General features: G+C 40.0%; 1 protein-coding gene across 7 annotated transcripts in view; it reads left to right on the forward strand.

Annotated features, from left to right (window-relative positions):
• Window positions 1-12850, forward strand: part of Cdk14 (cyclin dependent kinase 14) — a 633917-nt gene extending 621067 nt beyond the window's left edge. For 6 of the 7 annotated variants that reach the window (XR_003847675.1, XM_008822523.2, XM_029558329.1 and 3 more), the window contains one exon: window positions 9582-12850. The gene's annotated coding sequence lies outside the window, so the exon portion shown is untranslated. Of the gene's footprint in view, window positions 1-3781; window positions 3867-9581 lie in introns of all 7 variants that reach the window. The other variant, XR_003847674.1, reaches the window with a different exon arrangement.
• Window positions 12851-15993: the final 3143 nt, after the last annotated feature.

Genomic DNA, 15993 nt, shown 5'->3' on the forward strand with positions numbered 1-15993 from the left:
CAGTCTCTCAAAGTTCCTACAAAGGTGTGGGTCCTATTGTGAATGTTCCGGGTACTTAACCCTGTAACAGGCTTCCTGCTGATGATATTCCTGAAGGCATGGAGCTGATGACTAAAAGGATTAGAACTTTAAAAGAAAAAAATATCAAGTTTATGAAACCTTTTTTCTTTCATAGGATATGGTTCTATTTTTTAGGCCTTTTCATTAGAATAAATGATAGAACCCTTTGACTAGAAGAAAATACCAAGTGAGTACAAAATGCTAGTATTTATTTTCCACAGTGTTGTATCTTCTATTTATCTTGCATGTCATAAAACTGTAGCAAATGATGGTATGATAACAATATTAAGATGTTTGAAAATGGGCCAGGCATTGTGGTGCACACCTTTAATCGCAGAACTTGGGAGGCAGAGGCAAGTGGATCTCTGTGAGAAGAAGGCTAGCGTGGTCTACATAGCGAGTTCCAGGCTAGCTGGGGCTACAGGGAGACCCTGTCTCAAAACCAAATGTTTAATGTAACAGTTTATAACTTTGTGGGACATGCATAGCAGTGGACTTTGTATGTAAATGGTTGATGCTTCCACAGGTCAACATTCAAGTAATCTGTCTTTGATTGAGGAAGTGTTCATGAACACTCTTGTGAAGTAATTTCACAGTGCAAAGTTGGGTGGCTTAGCTGACTGTCCAGCATTCATTTCCCTGAACATGAGACCCATCTTCATTGCTGTAGGAATTTACTACTGGAAAAAAAAAATTAGCTAAAGCGCTGTCCATAATGTATCACTTTGTTAGAGTAGCAGAATGTGTTCCCATAAGAATACACATGTCCTTGCATATATCTTAATAATTTTGTGTATTTTATAGTAAATTTTTGCCTACTACATACTGGCTATGTTATGGCCCACAAGAAAAAAAATGTAATTGTGCGTTACAGTAATGTAATGTACTGTAATGTAATGTAATGTAATGTAATGTAAAAAATGTAATGGTGTGTGTTCAGTGTTCAATAAGTAATGGAGGTAACTAATGGCAGAAGGATGTATAGTAACATACATCCTCTGGCTACACAGATGTATAACTGTATTAATGTTTTTGTTAATATTAAATCATTTAGCAAATTCAATATTCCTACTAAACAGCACTTTACATAATGTTTTAGTAGCCAAGGAGCCTTAGTGTGAAAACAAACACATGTATTGGCAGTTACTAGAAAGATTAAAAATTGCATTCCACAAGTAAAAAAAAAAGGAATAAACATATCTGGTATAATGTGATATTCATATTCCTAATGTGTTCAGGAAAATGTTACAGTAAAAATTATAGGGAGAAAAACAACAGTAAGAGGCAGACCATTCTAAATTTATCTAACTTTATAACACAGCACTGACTCACAAAGGTGCAAAACACCAATAAAATACTAACACAGTTCCCAAGTAAAAGAAACTTGAAAGGTTGAAGCTGCCAAAATGTGGATGAAAGTGGAAAATGTCAGAGGCAAACTGTATAATTAACAGTTCATCCCAAGACAACCCGCGGCCAAAGAAAACAGAAAGGAGGCATGTGAGGTGAGGGGCCTTGTGTGAGGCTCCAAGGCCCACTCTTCATCTAGGATGCGACTCTGTCCAAGTATCTTGCACCTGATTGCTGTTATTTGGTAGCTCACAGCTATAGAGTTGGGGAGAACTCTCCATAAAATGATTCTGGCTTATGCTGACATCATCTTCTAGTAACCAATTATATGTGATCTGATTATGCTACAGAAATTACTATTTTATTTTTCCAAGTTTTCCTAATTAAGATGGTTCACCAAAAAGGTTCAAAGTTCTAGGTGATCATATGTACTGAATTCAAAACCCTGGGCATGAAAAGTTACTGAACTTCAGTGTTTTGGAAAATAATGCTACACATGTACTGAAAACAAAATAGGTTAAAATGGAATTAAATCTCCTCTCAAATAAAAAAGTACAAAGTAATGTACAACATTAACCTGTTTGTCTGACTGTCAAATACTTGTAAGTGGTCTTATGAGATTTCTGTGTGTACGCACTGTAAGTTGTAAGACATGCACACACTGCTGAGTTCCATGACTTTGCATTTGGTATATATATATAGTCTTTTTGAGACAGGATCTCCCTGTAGCCCCAGCTGGCCTGAATTCACTATGGAGACCAGGCTGGCCTTGAACTCACAGAGATCCACCTGCCTCAGCCTCCCAAGTGCTGGTATTAAAGGCGTGCACCACCATGCCCAGCCTATTTTTTAATATGACTGTAATGTATAAGAAGTGTTCAGGGGTCAAAATCTTGTTTATTTAACTAATACTCACTTGGGAACCAGTCACTTTTAAAGGTATGCTGAGCAAATAAAGGCTTCAAGTAATATGAAATCCTTGAAAAGAATAAGCCACCTTTGGTGAAAGCTTTTCTATTAATTCTGTCACTAAAGCTGTTTCAGGCCTCACAGAGTTTTATGATATAGTATATTTTATATACATATATACTTTAATATAGTTGTATGATATTTAAGTTTTATAGAAATGTATATTTAAGACATTAGCTGTGTCAGTAGTTCTGAGATGACTTGCTCAGGAATCTCTCTGCACCCTCTGGCACTCTCAGAGGAGGGCGGGAGTCCCAGAATTGCTTTGCTTTTGTCCACGTGTCTAAAATATGACCAGTGTTTGACATTTGCATAAATTCACTTTAAACAGTCACACCATTAAAACAGAGCATTCTTTTCCATCAATACTAATTCTAGATCATATAATGCCTGGCCTTTAATGAGGACTTCAATAAATGTTGATTGATAATGATGATTATTAAAATGATATGTTAAGCCCATCTCCTCATTTGAGAAATGCTTTGTTTTGAGATGTCAGACTTACATCTCTGCCTGAAAATTTTCTAATTAAAATCACCACTTTGGCACAAAAGCTTAAAATGTGCAAAGTTGCTGCAATTAGTGAATTGTGCATCCATATGGATGTTACCAAACAGCTTTCAACCTAAAGGATTTGGACTATTTTGAATGATAGACCTTCTGTTAAGCTTAAAACAAAGCCTGTCTATCTCTGTATTCATTTTAATTAATATTGTGTTGCTGGTCTCAAAGATGTGTTCTCTTCTGGAGGGAAGAGGCACGGTTATCACAAAAACAAGTTACAGAAGTAGGTTTAGCAAAGTTCCTACTTCCTTCAACTCCACACTATCTCTCCCATCGTTCAGGGAACTTATATAGGGTCAGAGAAACTGGAAAATATAGATTTCAGATGTTCTAAAAGAAAACCTATATTTCTAGCTAAATCATAATATGAATTTTCTCAAAAAGCTAATAAACTATCATTAGATTTTCTGAATTCAATAAGAAACCTAAAGTATTCTTAATCCAACATCGATATAAAACATTCAGAATAAAAGCTGATCGTGTGGCATACATACACACAAATGAGTGTGTGTGTGTGTGTGTGTGTGTGTGTGTGTGTGTTTAATACCTGTGCTTGCCCTGGGTACTTAGCACTTAACATATTATTCATAGACTTAATTATGTACAATAATAAAGTGTACTTGAAGATAAATTTGGTACAAAGGCTTTGTTTTTCTTGGTGTTTTAAGCAAAACAACTCAAAGTGGCAGAGCCTTAAAGATTGGCTGATTGGTTTCCCCTGGCACTTTTCTTGTGAATCTTGTAGACATAAAACTTAGGGAGAAGATTTCTACAGACAGCATTTTAGTAAAGGTCCTAATTTCTAAGTATTTTCAAATCATTCTCTCCATACCTTTAGAAAGACACCCAGATGGCTGCTGGAATCCACTGACTGGGCACCCAAATAAGTTCAATTTGGAATACTAGTTTTAAAAGTCAGTCAGGTAAAGTGATTTAAAAAGATAAATTGGTCACTGAATTGTTAATAATAGAGTAAATGTGTAAAATTACAAAGTTTTATTATACTTTACCAGAACATAAGAATAAACTAATTCATACAACACCGAGCAGAAGGGCCCCCAAACCAGTGAATCCTCAGAAGATGCCAGGTCCCATTTGCTTTGGTTTTTCTGTTTTATTCCAGCGTGGAAAGCCATTGCCTATACCCTCTAGATCTGGCACAGAGCCACCCAATTTTTCCATATTACTTGGATTATTTATTTTGATTTCCTTTTTTTCAAGCGTGTAATTAATTGCATACTTCTCTTTAAATGCCTGCCATGTGCCACTCTTTTGGATTCTACATTTGAGAGGGAGGTTAGCTTTAGTTTTACTTTAGTTTTACTCTGAGTCAGAAACAGATATGTCTAAGCTTGATTAAATGATACTTTAAAAGAGAGAAAGAGAGAGAGAGAGAGAGAGAGAGAGAGAGAGAGAGAGAGTGAGAGTACCTCTTTGGTTTATAAATCCTGTATTGGATTTGCTATCATGAGGTAGCTTCCTTTTTGTCAAAAGGTAGTGTTTCTTCTCTATTAAGCAGAGACTTCTTCAGGAGTCTCTCAAATAGAAATTTTCCGATTACTCCTTGGCCACATATACATCCTAAGACTATCCTGTTCATAGTGTGATGAAGGGAAAACCTACAGTCATTTTAATTTTGAACCAAAATAATCACTTTTTTCCAGTGAGGCTTAGAGGAAAAACTATTTTTTTAAGTGCCAGTCTTCCTGTAAAAAAAAAAAAATACTTTAAGGAAGGACAGTGAGCCAGGCTGGGGGGAGGGGGGGCGGTGAGGGGGAGGAATCTACAATAAAAACAAACACAAAACCTTAAAGAGGATAAACGGGCCATCTGAGCACATTGGAACATCCTGAGCTGGGGCCTCGGTTCTGCTCTCCCTCGGGCATGTAAATGGCGTGCATGTGTATAGGGGTGTGTGTATGTACACACAAAGATTTATCAGAGAGCACAGAGGGAATTAGAAAGAGCCTAGCCGGGTTTTAATTTGGGTCTGTTTGCTTGCATTTAGCACTTAAGGGCTTCTACATTCTGCTTGCTCAAAAGAGTGCTGAAGCACTCCTTGCTTATGCCTCAAATCAGAAATGCATGAAGTGCAGCTGCGGAGATAATACATTTTCCCCAAAGGCTTTGGCTGAGCAAATTAGGTGTCAATGGGGTGCCCGCGCAGGCAGTACTCTCTCTAATTAGTCTCTTGAGCCTAGTTGGTGGCGGGTATGAGATGATCTAATCAATTGGTCTGTGTCTGATGGTTCGTGTAAAAATTCTAGCAGGCAGACTGTCTCCCACAGGTCACCCACCTGCACAGCGGGACTGCTCATTTTCATTTCTCATCTCCTCCATCACATGATGCTGACAGTTGGTTTTAAGGAAATTGAATCCAAAAAATATCTAGTTCATAGGGCACATGGGTCAGAACAAAGTTGCATTATGGGTACCGGCAATCCAATTAATTAATATTTATAGCTGAGGAGCTCTATGTAGATATTTCTGACTAAGGATTTTGTCAATTGAATCCAAGTTCTTGTTTAAGACATTCATTTTAGAGAAAGGACAATGTAAAAACTGAAAACTAGATAAAACTGGCACCCACCAATCTTATGATTTACAGACCTATGACTGTCCACACACTGTTGAGCTTGTACTTCATTATTTCCTGTTCTTTGGTATTGGGCATGTGATGTGTTTTAACTATCAATCAAATGTAAGGGGAAGGTTTACATTTGCATCATATTTACTTCCCTGTCACAGCATATCTTCTGTCATCCTAAACCTCCAGTCATGAAATACATGATTACACTTAGATTTCTAAAAATGTTTTCTGTGCTTTCGTTAAAAATTGAAGCTAATGCTACCCAAGGCAAGAGGAGGGGGATCCTGGGCTCTGTGAGAGCATCAAGAGGAGGGGCAACCTGTGCTTTGTGAGAGCTTCAAGTCAGGGTAGATGGTTACAATGTGGGCTCTTCAGAATCATCTCACAGAGGTGGGAACCATACTCTCACTGGCATCTCTTCTTTTCTCATTCTTGGACTCTTCCATTAAATGTCAGAACCCAAAGCTGGATTTATCATAGACACTGCATTTACCATTTACTCTCCAATCACTGCTATTATGTGTTATCCCTTATTCAGTTCTGGTTAAACTTTAGGTTAGGAATGTATGATTTTTCTAGAGATTGCACTTGAAAAGAACCAGGACAAAGACAATACAAATATTAACAAGTCTTAAATGAACTCAATAAGATAGTAATGTGTATGGTGACCACATAATTTATTGTTACATGAATCAGATATATTGGGAACCAAATCATGTCTTTCAAATATATCATAGAGAAAAAAAAAAAAGCATCTGTCCTGTAGCAAGGAGTTAATCCTGACCTTTCTTGGAGATGGTGTGTCTGTGGATGGCCTTCTCTAGACCCAGCATAGTAGCTGGGCACTGTTGTTACAGTAGTTACTCTGTACCATCTGTTTCAGCAAGAACAGAGCCAAGCCATAGCCCTGTTTATCTGTGAGTATGCCACTCTGACTCACTTCCATTTTCCTTTCCTGTTCATTTATCAACTACTTACTGAGTGCCTGAGCCATGCCTATGCTATGCCCTTGACAACGTCAAGTCTAATCAGTATCACAGTGATGCCATATGCATCCTTACTTGCATCTTAAAAGGGAATATATCAACAAGGACTGAGTCTCTGGTTCAGGAAGTCAACTTGGACACCAGGTATTCATTCCATTGCAGGTCTCTATTCTGTTGATTAAAGTGGTACAGAGAGGAGAACCAAGCCAAGACCATATCATTTGGGTCTAGTCATAAGAGCCCAATGCCTAGGTAAGCAGTTGTCAACAGTGACAAATAGCAAAAAACATACATAGCCCCTTTGGCTGGAGTAAGTCTACCTTGAAGAGCTGGAATCCAACTTCAGTTTAAGCTGAGTAGAATAAAAAGCATACTTTTGTCATCTGCTTAATAAAAGTGTCAAGGTTGGTAGCGGAGTTGGGGACTGAATAAAGACACTTGAGGCTTATAAACTCATATCTGTACAACCAGGCAGGGGTGAAGGGTGAACTTGAGTGGTAGAGAATGGTACACAAAGCAATGAGTATATGAGTTAACAACAATAGGATTTAGAGGTAGCAGGGGTACGGCCTCTCCCAGAAACTTGATAGAAGACTTCTGTTTCTGTTCCATCCAGTCAGAAAACAGAGAACTCTCCAGAAAGTGATTCTACCTTATTTCCATACACAAAACTCAGCATAAAATGAATGGAAGGTCTAACTGTAATGACTAAAACTATAGGAACTCATAAAAGAAAATAGAGGTGCTAATCTTTATAACATTGAATTTCACCATGAATATTTTAAATATTGCACCAAAAGTATAAGTAACAAAATAAAATTGTATAAATTAAGCTTCAAAATTCAAATGACACAGTCAATGGAATGCTAGGATAATCTGTAGGATAAAATATTTTCAAACTTTATAGTTCATAAGAGATTAATATCCCAAAAGCATAAAGAACTGCAACTCAACAACAAAAACAATTTTAAGGAACTAGAGAGATGGCTCAGTGCTTAAGAACACTGGCTACTCTTCCAGAGGATCCAGGTTCAGTTCCTAGCACCCACATGGAACTCCAGTTCCACTGGATCCAATGCCCTCTTCTGGCCACTGCATGACATGGGTGTACTTACACACATACAGGCAATGCACTTATACACATAAAGTAAAAATTAATTAAAAACAGTTTCAAACTGAGTAAAGGACTTGAACAGATATTTCTCTAAAGAAAATATTCATATGGCAAATAAGCACATGAAAAAGGTATTCAGGATCATTACCCGTTAGGAAAAGGCAAATTAATAAAAACCAAACCAGTTCATCATAATAGGATAACTATAATTTTTTTAAAAATGAGAAAAACAGCAAGTATTGGCATGGGTATAGAAATTGGAATCCTTCTGCATTGCTCTTGAGAAGGTAAAATGGTTCATCCATTTTGGAAGATTTTCTCAGTTTCTCAAGAATTTAAGCACAGATTCACCATATAACCCAGAAATTGCACTCCTAGGTATATAACCAAAAGAATTCAAAACATGTTTTGAAGCAAACACTTGTTATATCATCGTTGATAGAAAGTTTACAAGAGCCACAAGGTGATACAGCCCAAATATACATTAACTGATGAATGGATAATGAAGGTGTGATATATCCATACAATGCAATATTTTTCAGCCATATGTTATAAAATAATGAAGTGCTGACACCTACTACATTATGCTTATTGAAAACTGTGAGATGTAGTGGGTCACATTTGTGAACTTATATGAAATATCTAGAATAAGTAAATCCATAGAGACAGAAAGACTAGTAGTCATTTCCAGAGACTGGGCCAAGGGAGGTATGAGGAATGGACGCTCTAAATGGCATGGAGTTGCCTTTGAAAGTGATGAAATGCTTTATTACCACAGAGGCATGATGGCTGTACAACACTGAATGGGAGGTTGAAATTCTGAAAATCCATCATAATAAGTGAAGTGAAGCTCATGAGAGGGTAGGGATGATGCTATTCTAGTGGATCTTAAGTATAAGAGCAGAACTTTCTGCTCTCTTGGTTCAGGCATTGTCAGGTCACTGCCAGACACAGAATGCCGTTAATGCCACAACCCATGGGGGCAGCATCAAGGCAAGTGTATGTGAAGTTTCCAGAATAGTCAAACCTGGGGAGCATACTTTGGCCAAGTTTCCTCTGTGTCTGGGAAGAAGACAGAATCTTCTTGTGATGGGACCAGGCAGGCCTGGCTAGGCAGTCACTGGGAACAAACTTTTGAATCTAGGGAATGTATAGATTCTGGGATGAGATGGAAATGGAGATGATGCATCAACTCCTTCCACTGTGGGACTTGAACTTGGGGGTCCCACACTTGCCTATCTAGGCATTCTCTTTCCAACCAAGAGGTTCAGCTAAAAAACTTTTAAGAGTTTAAAAACATCATGGAGCGATGCACAGGGAACACCCCTTCATTTCCCTTAACCCACTTGCCTATAAGGGGCTCGGAAGTTTCAAACAGATGTCATTGGAAACAAGCAAGCCTGTTGGGAGGAGGGTGCCAATTCAGGCAGTGCTGACCAACTTTCGCCCTGCTGAATCTAAAGTAACTGATAATAGGCAACCTAGGAATCATATACAGCTGACTTTAGAAGCATGTGTGTGATCCATTTTTCTATTTCTTATTCATTAAAACGAACTTGGCGATGTGTCCTTTTAACAGTCTGTAGGGTGCTACAGGCACTTAATTAAGACCAGTATTGCTGCTGCCAGTCGAGGGAAGGAATTCTGCTATCTTTTTCTCTAAATAATCCAAGAAGAAGTTAACCCATTTTTATTCATGTAGTTTAATTATTTTAAAAGAAAAAAAAATACATAGCCAGAACATTTGTTTATCATATCATAAGAAATGTTTTCATTAAGGAGATTGTTAGCCCTCAAAATATTATATGCACTTGGCGTGGCTGTGGAGCACTATGCAGTATGGGCCCACTTTGGCCTGACCAATTTTGATGTCTCAAGTAATCCAGGAGAAATGAATGATGCAAGTTGTTTTTTTAAATATAACAATTTTCTCTTTTCCTCTTTCTAGGATTAAGTTGTCATCATTCTGGGAAGAAGAAGAAGAAGAAAAAAAAAAATATATATATAAAATACTTAACGAAGTGGCCAACAACGTGAGGGGCTCCTGGACCAGTTTCCTCCTGCTCCCTGCGGTGGATTTCACTTACAAGAAAATTGAAGCTGGCAAGACCCTGTTTTCTCTGCAATTTATTTAAAACCTTGCACGCATTTGGATACCTTGTGATTTCCGAGAACTATGTGAAGATTAAGCTTTGCTTACTGATACATGGCATGTATTCTTTTCAGTCCTTTGTGTTTGATTTTGTTTGATTTCCCTCTGCAGCGCAGCATCTCTGTAAAGGTTTTTATGCTTTCACCAGCCATGTCTTAAATACATTAAGACAACACATTGGGTGTTCACACTTCTGCAGTAATGTCTGTACTTGAAAGCCACACAGTGGCATAAAACAATGTGTGTTTTCTCTGAGAGCCCTGCGCTCTCCGCAGTCACCAGGAAGGACATTTTTTTGCTAAAGCTAACCCCTGTTTTCTGACTGACTAGACAGCATGGTCCCAGACAGTGGGGCCCCACCTGTGCCTCACCTTTTGAGGATATTTGAAAATGTTGGTTCTTTCTCTTGGAAATAACCATGCATTTGTATAGGCTATCGGGATCTGCTTAGCATTTTCAAGTCACAGAGCATGACTGTTTCTGAGCAGGTTGGAAGTAAAGAAACAAGTACGAGCACTAAAAAGGGGATGAAGGGCTGATTTTTCAACCTCTAGAAAGTGAGGTAACTTTTTACATTTGTTCTGGGTCTTGTCAACATCTTAATTTTCTTCCATCTACTCTGTTATAGTCTATATTTTCTAACTGGAGAAAATAGTGAAGAACATCATTTTTAAAACTTGGGTGCAAAAATTCATGTCTGGATGGGCCCTTAAGCAGTCTTGTCTGATTAGTGCTTAAAAAGAAAATTAGAAACTTACCCAGAATTTTGTTTACTCAGTTACAACAAAGCATCTTTGAATTAGATTGTTCAAAAACATTCCAAGCTGTTTGGGTACCTGACTTGAAACCAGTCTCCTGTAATAATGTTCAAATGCAAACTTTACAAGCAATGCAGACATCTTGCTTTGAAGACAGAAATGGAAAAGAAAGGCCCCAGTTCCCTTGTTTTAAGGAGTCTGGGGACCTTGGAGGATGAAGGTAGTTCTGTGTCACTGGGAGAAAGGGCATGCTGCCATGTATTGTGCCTGAATCTGGGGACCGTTGCCCAGTGCACGTGGCTCCTATAGGGCAACCTCGATGCAGAATCCTAGAAATGCTGAGGCCAAGGGGGCAGTTAGGAAACTTCATGTAGAGCATGCCCTTTGCTCCTCTAGACACAAATCCCTATGGAAATGCCTCTGTGCCTGTTGTTTTATGTTTTACTCCTTATCAAAAAGAAGGAGCCAGCTACAAGCTTGAAATGTGTCACACATTTTTCGGATCAAGACTAGGAATTATGATCCAGTTTGACAAGGGCTTTTGGGATGTCAGGTGAAGGAAAAGCTTTTTTGTAGTCAAACCCAATATACCCAAGGAAGTGGAGTCAGGTTTTCTAAGTTTTAGCGTGGTGCTGTCTGGCATGATGGGCATTGCCCATCCTACCCAGTTGGGGTATTCATTGCAATCTCACAGATGCTGAGCAAGGAATCACTCATTGATTTTAAAGGAAACAAAAGACACCCAAGGTGAGAATGTTTACCATTTGCTACTTGGAAATCGTTTTTCATTCCTCTTTTATGCATTCCTTCCACGGGAAACTTTTAGAGGCATTTTGCTTTAAAGTATACTTAAATTGAGATTTCTTAAATGGGGAAAAACTTTACCTGTAATTTGAAATGGCCTTTCCTGTGTAAGATGCTTAGAATCTTTTGTGTTTGTATTTCACTTAGTTTACTTCAAGAGCTTGATGCTAATGTTGAAAGGTTTCAAGTCGGAATTTGAGGGTCACTAGAGAGCCCTGCTCTGTTATAGACAGCTTCTCCTGGGAAGTAGGACATTACAACAAAGGAAAGTCAAAATCAATCTCTCTCTTTCTCTCTCTCTCTCTCTCTCTCTCTCTCTCTCTCTCTCTCCCTCCCTCCCTCCCTCTCTCTCTCCCTCTCTCTCCTCCCCCCTTCCTTCTCCCTCCCTCGTTCCCTCCCTCCTCCCTGCTCTGCCTTTCTCTCCTGCCCTCTGAAGGCATCATGAAAATCAGTACAGACTATGTTCATTAACATGTTGTTATACTATTGAGAAGGCACTGGAATGTGGTCAGACTATTTTTATGTGAAAGATAGCTTGAGTTTGGACAGCTGGTGAGAAGAGCATGGACCCCATTGGATGGTAATGGCATTACCAGGCCCTCACTACACACAGTATTCAGAAAGGAAGCATGGGACTTAGTTTCCATTTTCTTAAAGGCAACAGTTGAATTGATTTAGAAATACAAGATATATAGGACATGAAAAAACATTTGCTGTACTCAGCAAAATAGAGGCATAAGGCAGGGCAGCTGTCTCCCCACCATGCAAGGGTGAGGAGCTGTTCCTAGCTGCCAAGAGTGACTAAAAAAGTTTCCAAGGGAGCCTTCAAGCATATAGAGAAAGCAAGGCCTCTTAGTACCCTTTCCCCAGTGTGTATATGACAGCCAGTGTAATCAGCACCCTATGTATGCGTCCATATCAGATACTCATGCGAATATTACCGGGTTTGTAATCTTTGTTATATAAGAGGATGTTTAGGCTGTACATACTGGGGTAGATCATTGCCTGCCCCCTAAACATAGGAATATGCTGCATAACTGCATATGACTTCTGTCTCCTTTCCTGGCTTTTGGACAGAGGAAGCTGTATATGCCTTGCAGTTTCCTCATATACCAAACTAAAAACTTTAAAAATCTCAAAAAAATGAGCAGTTTCCTATTCTCATTCCCCCTCTCACAGCAGCATATGTTAGAAGCACATACAAAATCTACCTATTTGTTTGGGAGTGGACTTAAAATTTTTTCTTGCCTCTTTTTAAATTTTTGTTTGTATGATGCACTGAGATGTGTACTTTCTAATGGGGTTAGTACCTATGAAAGTGCTAACCTCATTCAGACACTCATTATGCTTCAAAATGACAGATAGTGAGGCGATTGGAATACTCCATGTTGCATATTTGTTACCAATTGTAATTTGTCTATATTATGAAGGATGTAATGGTTTGTCAACTGTCATTGTTGTTTTCTGTACCATGGTATGGAATAAAGTATAGCAGAATCTCCATACATTGTTTTGTCCATCTTCATAAATGCCCAACAAAACCATGTATCATGCTAAAGAAATGCTGCCTTAACCAGGTCATATGGTAGGTTCGTTTTTAGTTTTGTTTTGTTTTGTTTTTTAATGCTTTGAAGAATTTTTTTTTACACCCACTTCCCAGATGGCACCCTCCCATAGCCTCCCTCCCCCCACTAGAGCCCTTATACTCTGATATCCCTGCTACTGTCTGCTGTGTTGTCGGCACCCCCAGCCATTCCCCACTACTTGCCCTTCTGGTGAATCTAGTCAGCCTATCTAGAGGTCTTTGTTTTAGGAGGGTCAGCTGTTCCTCCTCTAGCGGTAATCAGTTGTCAATATTCCTTTCGATAAGATTAGGATCTGCTGTTCATGTTTTTAGTTTTTTAAGAGTTCTCCACACCGTTTTCTATTGGGGTTGCACAAGTTTGCAATCCCACCGGCAAAAACTCCCCAACACAGTCCTCCCTAAAGACTGCAATAAGAGACCAGTGCACAATGTGTAGGAATGAGTGAGTTTCTAGAGGGATCCAGAAGTCTTGTAAGTCTCCCTTTCCTTCTTTGCTGTGCCAAATTTAGGCAAAGAAGCAGGGGCCCTATGCAGCAAATGTGTGAGCTGCCGGCCTCCTGGCCCTGTGCTCCTGGTCACCACCTGCCCTACCTAGCTCAGGTGCACTGGGAGCCTATCTGATGCTGCATAAAGACAATCACATTTATCCTTTACTAGCTTTCCTCCACTCTTTTGCGCATAGCCTAAGATGAGGTAAGTGACCCTCTACTGAATGAATACAAACTAAACTTCAGCATGCAGGTACTCTGTGAGAAGTGATCTGCTCTCCTGCTGAGCTGGCATGTATCTGTGAACACCATCTAGAGAGAACCTGTTTCTGAGAGAACAGGTCAGTGCTGGGAGCCCACATATTGATTGACAGCACTGACTTGGAAGACCCACCCCTTTCCTACTGTCACCTTGTTGGATCCGTCAGAACCCCAAACACACCTACAGGATTTGACACCTTAATAAGGTTCATGAAAATAGAAGCCTGTAAACAGGGTATTTGGTGATTTGAAAGCCTTTGCAAGACTACATTTCATTTAAGAAGACCCAGGAATCCTGGCTTTCCCTGTGCAGACCCCTATACAGCAAGAATAGCTGGGAGTTTTTTTCTCCTGTTCTGCAACTGCTGGGATTCCCACCTTTAAGTCCTCCACAGAGCCATATTCCCATAGTTAAATGAAACTATTCTTAGCCACTGCAGCGCAGCTCATGAGAGCCACCACTTTTCAGCCCCCAGCTGCTTCTGCTCTTTCCTCTACAATATGGAGGCACCTGTGCTAAGAGAAATGCACTTTGAGACAATCGCTGTCTCATCACTTTGTTCTGGGATAGGAGACTGCATGCAGGTGAATTTCAAAGTAGCAGTACTTTGCAAATTTATTAGTTAATTGGGATCCATAAATTACTGTGGAAAGCAACTAAAATTGCAGAAGTATGAAAGGAGTCACTGGTTCTAGGGTGATGTTTCAAGGAAACAAAACGACCACCATATTTCACTTCCGAACAGCTGTCTGCCCACTCTGAGAGTCACTCCCAGCAGCCTTGGTAGCTAACATACGTTTTAGAGCTTGAGTGCATGTCTGCATTGATTTAATCATATGAGCTCCAATAGAAGAAAAGGCAGGGAGGCCTGGTATTGACAAAAGGCCAAAGAAAGTCCTTTTAGATGTATTTTTAATCTTAAATGTGGCAGTAGAGATGTCAAGCATCCTCTGAATTCCATAATTACCCAGCATTCCTTTCTTTTTCACCAGGGACTATTCTGGCTCTGGCAGGATGGAGGATGTGGTGCTGTCTGAACCAGGCAGTCAGGAGGACAGCACCCCTGTAGTTGCTTTTGGCCCCCAGGGTAAAGAGAAACCAGAGGGGAAGGTGTTGGAGCAACCTTGTGCCACCGGGTTAACACATACAGTTGCTGAATAACAGGCAGGCATTGTAAATCACTGCAATGAGAACCCCACAGTGGCCCAGCAGCCCGCTGTTACCAGTGGGTGGTGGCGTTATGGGCATTAGCTTTGAGAAGCTTATATAGCAGAAGGGCTAGGATAAAGGACACAAATCAGGGAAAAACTGACAAGATTAAAAAAATCCAAGGCCTCGTATTTACTGTTCATCTCCCATGCTCTCGGTGCGCTCTGTATTGTCTGCCTTGAGTCATGCTGAGAGAGAGCCAGGCACAATAATAGCTCGGAGCAGCTTCCAAGCCCCAGAGCCAGCCTGTGCCAATGGTACCGACAGTGCTAGTGGAGAATGGGATTCTGATAGAGTTGTCTTTTTCCCCCTTCCCTGTGAGACCTCCAATAGTTATGGATGGTGTACTGCAAAGATCGGGTAGGGGTTGTCTGTTAGGGTGTATCCTGAGAAGTGACTCAGCAGGGAGTCCTGCAGAGGTATGTTCTATACAGCCCAGAATGGCCTGCCTGATACACGCAGATGGTCTCTGAAAGTCCAACAACACATCCGAACCAGCTGTTGAAGGGCATAGAAAGGCTTGTAAAACTGAGAGCCTTACAAACTATACCACAGTGGGGCTGGAAAGATGGCTCAGTGGCTAAGAGCACAGGCTGCTCATGCAGAGGACTAGGTTTGATTCCCAGCACCCACATAGAGACTGACAATTGTTCCAGGGGAATCCAGTGCCCTCTTCTGACTTCTGTGAACATTGCATAATACGGGTACACTTACATACATGTAGGCAATACACTCATACATAAAATAAAAATAATAAATAAAATACCTTTTAAAAGTAAAAATACAAAGCTCCTTGGGAAAATCAGACAAGGGTTTTGCAGCTATCTTGCCTAACACTTGGGAAATTCAGACCCTCATGCAGTCATTCACTAACATAGTAGCTCACAGCCCTGACTCACTGGAATTACCAGGAAGTTTTCACAACACCTCCACCCCAGGGCAATTCATTCTAGAAGTATTGAGGGTGGGGACCTGGCACTGGTCAGTTTTGGGAACTCAACAGGTGGCTATTGTACAGCCAGCATGGGAACTGCTGGATTCTTCCTTTCCTCCTGCCTGTGGTCTACTGTAGGAACAGGTGCATGGGCCAAAGAATCAGCAC

The sequence above is a fragment of the Nannospalax galili genome, unplaced genomic scaffold, assembly GCF_000622305.1.
Source record: "Nannospalax galili isolate Female #2095 unplaced genomic scaffold, S.galili_v1.0 scaffold85, whole genome shotgun sequence".
NCBI lineage: Eukaryota > Metazoa > Chordata > Mammalia > Rodentia > Spalacidae > Nannospalax > Nannospalax galili.